The 11,485-nt window shown below is 38.7% G+C and overlaps 1 pseudogene; it reads left to right on the top strand.

The window, feature by feature from the left end:
* The first annotated feature begins 331 nt into the window (after positions 1 to 331).
* Positions 332 to 2,384, top strand: LOC128313703 (translationally-controlled tumor protein-like; annotated as a pseudogene).
* Positions 2,385 to 11,485: the final 9,101 nt, after the last annotated feature.

Genomic DNA, 11,485 nt, shown 5'->3' with positions numbered 1-11,485 from the left:
AAGACAGTGCATGTGAGTGGGGGGAAGGGCACAGAGAGAAGGAGAGAGAGAATCCTGAGTGCAAAGCCAGATGTGGGGCACAAACCCATGAACCATGAGATCATGACCTGAGCCAAAACCAAGAGTCTGATGCTTAACCCACTGAGCCACCCAGGCATACCACCATACTATTCTGATTACTTTAGCTTTGTAGTTTGTTTTGAAACAAGGGAGTGGGCCTCCAAATATTTTTTTTTTCAAGATTGTTTTGGCTATTCAAGATCCCTTCATATTCCATATGAATTTTAGGATGGGATTTTTCTACATCTGAAATAAAAATTATTATGTTGTGATGGGGATTGCATCAAATCTGGAGATCACTTTGGGTAGTGTGGAAATCTTAATTTTTCTATTTATTTACACCTTCCTTAATTTTCAGCAATGTTTTGTAGTTTTCAGTGTACAATTCTTTTGACTTCTTGGTCAGATTTGTTCCTAAGTATTTTATTCTTTTTGAGGCTATTGTAAATGGAATGTTCTCAATTTCCTTTTTAGAATGCTACCATTGCTGATGAAAAATGTAACTGATTTTTCAATGTTGATTTTTGTATCCTGGGATTTTGCTAAATTTATTAGTTATAGTGTTTGTGTGTGTGTGTGTGTGTCTGTGGGGGGGGGCTCTTTAGACTTTTCTACATATAAAATCATGTTATCAGCAAACAGGGATAATTTTGGGGTGCCTGGGTGGCTCAGTTGGTTAAGCATCCAACTTTGGCTCAGCTCATGATCTCCCAGTTCGTGGGTTCAAGTCCTGCACTGGGCTCTGTGCTGACAGCTCAGAGTCTGGAGCCTGCTTTGGATTCTGTGTCTCCCTCTCTCTCTGCCCCTCCCCCATTCACACTCTGTCTCTCTCTCAAAAAAAATAAATAAATAAACATTAAAAAAAAGAATGTGTGGTTAATTTCAACATATTTGTGAATTTTCACATCTTCCTTCTGTTAATGATTTCTAGTATCATTCCATTGAAATCAGAAAAGAAATTATGTATGATTGCAAACTCTTTAAAGTTACTGGGGCAGCTAGGTAGCGTCTCACTTCAGCTAAGGTGATGATCTTGCGGTTTGTGGGTTCAAACCCCACATCAGGCTCTGTGCTGACAGCTCAGAGCCTGGACCCTGCTTCGGATTCTGGGTCTTCCTCTCTCTTCCTCTCTCTCTCTCAGAAATAAAGAAATATTTTAAAATAAAATAAAATAAAATAAAATAAAATAAAATAAAATAAAATAATTTAGACTTATTTTCTGGCTTAACATATAGTCTATCCTGGAGAACATTCCATGGGCACTTGAGAAAAATGTGTATTCTGCTTTTGTTGGTTCAACTGTTCTATGCATGTCTGTTAGGTTTAATTGGTTTATAGTGTTGTTCAAGTCTTCTATTTTATTACTGATCTTTTGTCTGATTGTTCTATCTATTATTGCAAGTGGTCACTGATATGTCCAACTATTGTAGAGCTGTTTATTTCTCCCTTCAATTCTTTCAATGTTTGTTTCATATACTTTGGATTTCTGGTATTTTGTACATGTATGTTTATAATTATGGTATCTTCTTGCGAAGTTATCATCAATATAATGCCCTTCTTTGTCACTTGCAACAATTATTGACATAAGGTCTGTTTTGTCTCATATTAGTTTAGCTACCTTAGCTCTCTTCTTCTGGTTACCATACGTGAAATCTCTTTTCCATTCTTTCATTTTCAACCTATTTGCGTCAGATCTGAAATGAATGTCTTGGGCTTTTCCTCCTGCTCCTCCAACCCCAGTGCCACTCCGGCTGTACCACGCTGGCTCAGAGCTCTCTGCTCCTGTTGAACTAGCACCACTGTTGTCTCTCTCCAGCTGTAGACATCATTATCTACCAGGACTTCATCAGCCATGATGAGATATTCTCCAACAACTACAAAATCCAGATCATGGACAGGCTATGCCTGGAAGTGGAGGGATCAGTAGGACAGAGGGTAACACTGATGACTGGTTCATTGGTGGAAATGCCTCTGATGAAGGCCCCAAAGGTGAAGGTACCAAAAGGACATTAACCACTGGTGTTGATGTTGTCATGAACCATCACTTGCAGGAAACCAGATTCACAAAAGAAGCATATAAGAAGTACATAAAAGATTACATGAAGTCAATCAACGGCAAACTTGAAGAACAGAGGCCAGAAAGACTAACAACTTTTATGAGAGGAACTGCAAAACAAATCAAGCACACCCTTGCTAATTTCAAAAACTACCAGTTCTTTATTGGTGAAAACATGAATCTAGATGGCATGGTTGCTCTGTTGGACTATTGTGAGAATGGTGTGACCTCATACCTGATTTTTTTAAATGATGGTTTAGAAATGGAAAAATGTTGGGGTGCCTGAGTGGCTCAGTTGGTTGAGTGTCCGACTTCAGCTCAGGTCATGATCTTCTGGTCTGTGAGTTCGAGCCCCACGTCAGGCTCTGTGCTGACAGCTCAGAGCCTGGAGTCTGCTTTGGATTCTGTGTCTCCTGCTCTCTGCTCCTGCCCTGCTCATGCTCTGTCTCTCTCTCTGTCTCAAAAATAAATAAACATTAAAATTAAAAAAAAAAAAGAAATGGAAAAATGTTAACAAATCTGGCTATGACTTTTCACCTGTTGTCATAACTGGCTTCTGCTTTTCATCCACACAAACCAGGATTTAGATGAATAGGATTGATGTCATCTTGAGCACTTCAATAATTTTGACTTCAATTTATTTGGAGCAGAGGCATTGTTTTTAAGGAAAAAAAAAACATGTCATGTAGGTTATCTAAAAATAAAATGCATTTAGGTGTGCCTGGGTGGCTCAGTCAGTTAAGGGTCCAACTTTGGCTCAGGTCATGATCTCCAGTCTGTGAGTTTTAGACCCACATCAGACTCTGTGCTGACAGCTCAGATCCTGGAGCCTGCTTCAGACTCTGTGTCTGCCTCTCTCACAGCCCATCCTCCATTCTCTCTCTCTCCTCTCAAAAATAAACGTTTAAAAAATTTTTAAATAAAATAAAATGCACAAAAACTCAAATGTAAAATAAGTATCTTGGGATGCCTGGCTAGCTCAGCTGTTGGAGCACGTGACTCTTGATGTTGGAGTCCTGAGCTCAAGCCCCACATTGGGTGTAGAGATCACTTTAAGTATTTTTAAATTTTATTTATTTATTTTGAAAGACAGAGAGAGTGTGAGCAGGGGAGGGGCAGAGAGAGAGAGAGAAAGAAAGAGAATCCCAAGTAGGCTCTGAACTGCCAGCAAGGAGCCCAACCCAGGGCTCAAACTCATGAGAATCAGATGCTTAACTGACTGAGCCACCCAGGTACCCTGGGATTACTTTATTCTTTTTTAATGTTTATTTATTTTTGAGAGACAGAGAGACAGAGCTTTTTTTCATCTGGGAATGTCTTATTTATGCCCTCATTTTTGCTGGATATAGAGTTCTCAGTTGACAGCTTTTTCTTGTAGCACTTTAAATATATAAATCCACTGCCTTTGGACCTCCAAAGTTCTTGCTAAGAAATTGGCTGCAAATTTTATTGAGCATCTCTTGCACATGATGAATAATTTTTCTCTTGCTGCTTTCAAGATTCCTTGTCTTTTCTTTTGACAGTTTGATTTTAATGTGTTTTGCTGTAGTCTCTTGGGTTTAATCCTATTTGGAATCCTTGAGTTTCTTGGACTTGTAGATCCATGTATTTCCTCAAATTTGTGAAGTTCTTGGTCATTATTTCTTCAAATGATCTCTGCCTCTTTCTTCCTCATTTCTCCTTCTGGAATATCCATAAAGCATATACTGATCTGTTTGATGATGCCCCATATGTTTCTTCATCTCTGTTCACTTTTCTTCATTTTTCTCCTCAGATTGGATAATTTCATGTCCTATCATCAAGTTCACTGATTCTTTCTCTGCCTGATCATATCTGCTATTGAGCCCCCTCTAATTTATTTTTAAATTGTTATTGTAATTTTTTTAGCTCAGGATATTTTTTGGTTCCTTTTTATAATTTCTACCTCTTTTTTGATATTCTCATTTTGTTCACATAAACTATTTATGGTTTCCTTTAGTTCTTTGTGTTTCTATTTAGCTCTTTCAGTGTACGTTTTAAATGTTTATTTATTTTGAAAGAAAGAGAGTGGTTGAGGGGCAGAGAGAGAGGGAGAGAGAATCTGAAGGAGGCTCCACACTAAATATTTATACATAATATATTTATTATTATTTAAATATAAATTATTAAATATTATTATTTATTTTTGTATAAATGACAGCACAGGTCCTGATGCAGGGCTTGATCTCATGAACTGTGAGATCATGACCTGAGCTGAGATCAAGAGTCAGATGCTTAACCAACTGAGCCACCCAGGCGTCCCTTTCAGTGTACTTAAAGATAACTTTTAAAAAGTCTTTGTCTAGTAAGTCTGATGCCTGTGCCTTTTCAGGGGTGGTTTCTGCCAATTTATTTTCTTTTTTTAAGTGGGTCATGTTTTCCTATTTCTTTGTATGTCTAGTAATTTTGTTGATGTTGAAAATTGGGCATTTGATGGGGCGCCTGGGTGGCTCAGTCGGTTAAGCATCCGACTTTGGCTCAGGTCATGATCTCACGGTCCGTGAGTTCGAGCCCTACATCAGGCTCTGTGCTGACAGCTCAGAGCCTGGAGCCTGCTTCGGATTCTGTGTCTCCCTCTCTCTGACCCTCCCCTGTTCATGCTCTGTCTCTCCCTGTCTCAAAAATAAATAAAAATGTTAAAAAAATTTTTTTTAATAAAAAAAAAAAAGAAAATTGGGCATTTGAAAGAATCCATCTATCCTAGTCTTTGCAGACTGGTTTTGTACTAGAGCATTATTTCAGTAGTTATCTGGCTCTTTTCTAGGCCTTGAGATCAGCTGGAGATGAAAGCTCAAGATCTTCTCATGTCTCTTCTGAGTATGTGTCTTCCCTTGGCTTGTGTGGCTTTACTAATTTCCTCATATACATAGCTACTTTTGAATGTCTTAATTTTCCAGTCTCATCCAGCTACTCTTTGGGGCTCTAGATGGTCTGTTGGATATCTCCACCTGTAATCTCTTCCCTCAGGCACCTGTGGGTATATAGTTCCTCTGCAGCTTTCCTGAGCAGTGCCTACCACTTTTCCACCTGAGCTTTGGAGTAGACAAAACAGATATCACTCTTTAGGCCCCCAGACAGGTTATAATGTTACAATTAAGTTCTATTCTGCTCTTCTCTCTCTGGTTTGAATCAGGGAATTGAGGGCTGAGCTGTTGCCTCCTTCAGACCAAGATTGTTGCTGTACATGAAACGTGTGGGGCACAGCAAGTAAAAACAGTACATGGCACAAAAACAGACACTCAGATCAATGGAACAGAATAGAGAACCCAGAAATAGACCCACAAATGTATGGCCAACTAATCTTTGACAAAGCAGGAAAGAACATCCAACGGAATAAAGACAGTCTCTTCAGCAAGTGGTGCTGGGAAAACTGGACAGTGACAGGCAGAAAAATGAACCTGGCCACTTTCTTACACCATACACAAAAATAAACTCAAAATGGGTGAAAGACCTAAATGTAAGACAGGAAGCCATCAAAATCCTGGAGGAGAAAGCAGGCAAAAACCTCTTTGACCTTGGCCGCAGCAACTTCTTACTCAACACATCTCCAGAGGCAAGGGAAACAAAAGCAAAACTGAACTACTGGGACCTCATCAAAATAAAAAGCTTCTCCACAGTGAAGGAAACGAGCAAAACTAAAAGGCAACTGACAGAATTGGAGAAGATATTTGCAAATGACATATCAGATAAAGGGTTAGTATCCAAAATCTACAAAGAACTTATCAAACTTAACGCCCAAAAAATAAATAACCCAGTGAAGGAATAGGCAAAAGACATAAATGGACACTTCTCCAAAGAAGACATCCAGATGGCCAAGCAGCACATGAAAAAATGCTCCACATCACTCATCATCAGGGAACTATAAATCAAAACCACAATACCACCTCACACCTGTCAGAATAGCTAAAATTAACAACTCAGGCAACAACAGATGTTGGCGAGGATGTGGAGAAAGAGGACCTCTTTTGCACTGCTGGTGGCAATGCAAACTGGTGCAGCCACTCTGGAAACTGGTATGGAGGTTCCTCAATAAATTAAAAATAGAACTACCCTACAAACCAGCAATGGCACTATTAGGTATTTATCCAAGGGATACAAGGATGCTGTTTCAAAGGGGCACATGCACCCCAATGTTCATAGCAACACTATCAACTATAGCCAAAGTATGGAAAGAGTCCAAATGTCCATCAATGGATGAATGGATAAAGAAGATGTGGTATACATACATATATATATATATATATATATATATATATATATACACACACACACACACACACAATGGAGTATTACTCGGCAATCAAAAAGAATGAAATCTTGCCACTTGCAGCTACGTGGATGGAACTAGAGGGTATTATGCTAAGCGAAATTAGTCAGAGAAAGACAAATATCATGACTTCACTCACATGAGGACTTTAAGACACAGAACAGATGAACACAAGGGAAGGGAAGCAAAAATAATATAAAAACAGGGAGGGGGACAAAACAGAAGAGACTCTTAAATATGGAGAACAAACAGAGGGTTGCTGGAAGGGTTGTGGGAGGGGGGATGGGCTAAATGGGTAAGGGCATTAAGGAATCTACTCCTGAAATGATTGTTGCACTATATGCTACCTAACTTGGATATAAATTTAAAAAATAAAATAAAATATAAAAGTAAACAGTACAGGGGCGCCTGGGTGGCTCAGTCGGTTGAAGCGTCCGACTTTGGCTCAGGTCATGATCTCGCAGTCTGTGGGTTCGAGACCTGTGTCAGGCTCTGTGCCGACGGCTTGGAGCCTGGAGCCTGTTTCAGATTCTGTGTCTCCCTCTCTCTCTGACCCTCCCCCGTTCATGCTCTGTCTCTCTCTCTCTCTCAAAAAAATAAATAAATGTTAAAAAAATTTAAAAAAAAACACAAAAAAAGTAAACAGTACAAAATTTCCTACTGTTTTGAATATGGCTTTTTCTTGATTGGGTATTTAATTGGTTACCGTAGATATTTGACTATTTACCAGAAATCCTATAGTATTATTTTAGCCACTTTCTGGATTTTTTGTATTTTTTAAAAATATCTTGTGTGGGGACAAGATTTTGGAGCCTCCTAGTTCACTATTTTGCTCAAGTGACTTCTGCTGACTTTATTTTGCTCTTTCCTCCAATACCACTTCCTCAGAAAGAACTTCTGTGTCTAAAATGTCTCATTCAGGAGGTTTGGGGAGAGATGCGCACCTGGCAAGGCCACGGAAGCTCTGCACACTTCCCGACACCTGGCCCTCTGCATCTCCTCATCTGTCTGTTCCTGAGTTATATCTTGTTACAATCAACCAGTGATGTAGACCTAGTCTAGGATCCCATGTTACATGCTTGTCATGGCTGCTTATTTTCCTCCTGTGTGGGGAAGGTCCTACATCTTTCCTGATCTTCTGTGTCCTGAATACTTGTGAAGAATAATGATTTCCCAATTCTGGAGAGTTCACATGAATGGAATCATACTCTCTGTGGCTTTCTGTACCACTTTAACTCAGTGTATGTTTTCAACGTAGTGTGTATCAAAACTTGTTTCATCTTGCATTCAAACAATATTCTGTCATATGGATAGAACACACCGTTTATCCATTCATCCATTGATGGACATGTGGACTGCCCTGCCTCTTTGCTACTGTCAATGCTTCTCTTAACAAGAAGATCAAAACATATGTAGGAATTAGGTTCCTTTATTTGATTTTTAAACATTTATTTTTATTTCATTTCATTACTATTTTTTCTTCCTCCCAAATGACAAGACAGAGGAATTCATCTCAAAATAAAGACCAGGAAGAAATGAAAGTAAGGGATTTAGTCAATGCAGACATAAGTAAGATGTCTGAATTAGAGTTTAAAACAATGATTATAAGGATACTAGCTGGCCTTGAAAAAAAGCATAGAAGACGCCAGAGCATCCATTTTACACAGATAAAAGAACGAAAATCTAGTCAGGCTGAAATTAAAAATACTATAACCAAGATGCAAACCCAAATGACGGCCATGAAAACGAGGATGGATGAGGCAGCGAATTAGTGATAGAGAAGATAAAATTATGGAAAACAATGAAGCTGAAAAGAAGAGAGAAACAGAGGTGAGGGATCATGAAGGCAGACTTAGGTAACTCAGCAATTTATTAAAATGTAGTAACATTCATATCATAGAAGTCCAAGAAGATGAAGTGAGAGAAAAAGGGGCAGAAGGTTTATGAGCAGATTATAGCTGAAGATGTCCCTAATCTGGGGAAAATCCAAGAAGCACAGAGAATTCCCATTAAATTAAACAAAAGCCAGCTATCACCAAGACATATCAAAGTCAAATTTACAAAATACACAGACAAGGAAAGAATCCTGGAAGCAACAAGGGAAAAAAAGTCATTAACCTACAAGGGAAGGCAGATCATGTTCTCAGCAGATCTGTCCAAAGAAACTGGCAGGTCAGTTGGACACCAGAGTGTCCAAATATATTTAGAGTGTCCAAATATTCAGTGTGTTGAATGGAAAAAAATATGTAGCCACGAATACTCTACCCAGAAAGACTTCTTTCAAAATAGAAGGAGAGATAAGGAGTTTCCCAGACAAACAAAAACTAAGGGAGTTTGTGACCACTAGCCCAGCACTACAAGAAATCTTAAGGGAGACACTTTGAGTGGTGAGAAAAAAAAAAAAAAAAAGACCCAAAGCAACAAAGACTAGAAAGGACCAGAAAGCATCATTAGAAACACCAAATCTACAGGTAACACAATGGCACTGTATTCATATCTTTCAATAATTACTCTGAATGTAAATGGACTAAATGCTCCAGTCAAAAGACACAGGTATCAGAATGGATTAAAAAAAAACAACACAAGATCGATCTATATACTGCCTACCAGACACTCATTTTATTTTTTCAAAAATATTTATTTATATTTGAGAGAGCATGAGCCCAGGAAGGGCAGAAAGAAAGAGGGAGACAGAGAATCCGAAGCAGGCTCCAGGTTCCGAGTGGTCAGTGCAGAGCCTGACATGGGGCTCGAACCTGTAAACTGTGAGATCATGACCTGAGCTGAAGTTGAATGCTTAACCAACTGAGCCACCCAAGCACCCCAGGAGACTTATTTTAGTTTAGTTTAGTTTAGTTTATTTTTAGCGTTTATTTATTTTTGAGACAGAGACAGAGCATGAACAGGGGAGGGGCAGAGAGAGAGGGAGACACAGAATCTGAAACAGGCTCCAGGCTCTGAGTGGTCAGCACAGAGCCCGACGCGGGGCTCAAACTCACGGAGCGTGAGATCATGACCTGAGCCGAAGTTGGACGCTTAACCGACCAAGCCACCCAGGCGCCCCAAGACTCATTTTAGACCTAAAGCCACCTGCAGATTGAAAGTGAGGGGATGGAGAAACATCTATCATGATAATGGATGTCAAAAGAAAGCCAGAGTAGCCATATTTATATCAGACAAACTAGATTTTAAAACAAAGTCTGTAACAAGAGATGAAGAAGGGCATTACATCATAATTAAGGGGTTTATCCTTCAAGAAAATCTAACAATTATAAATATTTATGCCCCCAACTTGGAAAACGCAAATATATAAATAAATTAATCATATAAAGAAATTCATTGAGAACAATACAATAATAGTAGGGGACTTTAATACCCACTTATAGCAATAGACAGATCACCTAAGCTGAAAATCAACAAGGACACAATGACTCTGAAGGATACACTAGACCGGATGGACTTAACAGATATATTCAGAACATTTCATCCTAAAGTAGCAGAATAAACATTCTCTTTGAGTGCATGTGGAACATTCCCCAGAATAGATCACATACTGAGTCACAAATCAGCCCTCAACAAGTACAAAACTATCAAGATCATACCATGCATAGTTTCAGGCCATAACACTATGAACTTGAAGTTGCCACAAGGAAAAAAAAAATTGGAAAGCCCTCAAATACATGGAGGTTAAAGAACACCCTAGTAAAAAATGAATGGGTTAACCAGGAAATTAAAGAATAAAAAAGTATGGAAGCAAGTGAAAATGAAAACACAACAGTCCAAACCCTTTGGGATGCAACAAAGGCAGTCCTAAGAGGAAAGTATATTGCAATTCAGCCCTACCTCAAGAAGCAAGAAAGGTCCCAAGTACACAACCTAAACTTACACCTAAAGGAGCTAGAAAAGGAAGGGCAAATAAAGCCTATAGCCAGCAGAAAGAGGGAAATAATAATGAATAGAACAGAAGTAAATGATATAGAAACAAACAAATGAACAAACAAAAACAGTAGACCAGATCAATGAAACTAAGAGCTAGTTCTTTGGAAGAATTAACAAAACTGATAAACCCCTAGCCAAACTTATCAAAAAGAACAGAGAAAGGACCCAAATAGATAAAATCATGACTGAAAGAGGAGCGATCACAACCAACACCACAGAACTACAAACAATTATTAGAGAATACTATGAAAAATTATATGCCAGCAAACTGGACAATCTAGAAAAAATGGACAAATTCCTAGAAACTCACAAATGACCAAAATGGACACAGGAAGAAATAAAAAAACTGAACACACTCATCCATAAATAGCAAAAAAACTGAATCAGTAATCAAAAATCTCCCAACAAACAACAGTCCTGGCCCAGATGACTTCCCAGGGGAATTCTACCAGACATTTAACAAAGAGTTAATACCTATTTTTCTCAAACAGTTCAAAAAAATAGAAATAGAAGGCAAACTTCCAAACTCATTCTATGGAACCAGCATTACCTTGATTTCAAAACCAGTAAAAGACACCACTAAAAAGGAGAGTTACAGGCTAATATCCCTAATAAACATGGATGCAAAAATTCTCAACAAGACATTAGCAAATTGAATTCAACAATTCAACAATAATTAATCATTGGGGTGCCTGGGTGGCTCAGTCGGTTAAGCATCTGACTCTTGATATCAGCTCAGGTCACAATCGCACTGTTTCGGAGTTCAAGTCCCGCATTGGGCTCTGCACTGATAGTGGGGAGCCAGATTAGGATACTCTCTCTCCTTCTCTTTCTGCCCCCTCCTGATCACTCACACATACACACTCTCTCTCTCCCTCAAAATAAATAAACTTAAAAAAAAATTATTCACCATGACCAAGTGGGATTTATTCCTGGGCTGCAGGGCTGGTTCCATATTCATAAATCAATCAACGTTATACACCACATTAAAAAGGATAAGAACCATATGATCCTGTCAACAAATGCAGAAAAAGCATTTGACAAAATACAGCATCCATTCTTTTTTTTTTTTCATTTTTATTTATTTATTTTGAGAGAGAGACATGAACAAGGAAGGGGCAGAGAGAGGGATGGAGAGAATCCCA

This window comes from Acinonyx jubatus, chromosome E3, assembly GCF_027475565.1.
Source record: "Acinonyx jubatus isolate Ajub_Pintada_27869175 chromosome E3, VMU_Ajub_asm_v1.0, whole genome shotgun sequence".
NCBI classification, from domain to species: Eukaryota; Metazoa; Chordata; class Mammalia; order Carnivora; family Felidae; genus Acinonyx; species Acinonyx jubatus.
This window is presented reverse-complemented; position numbering and strand designations above follow the sequence as displayed.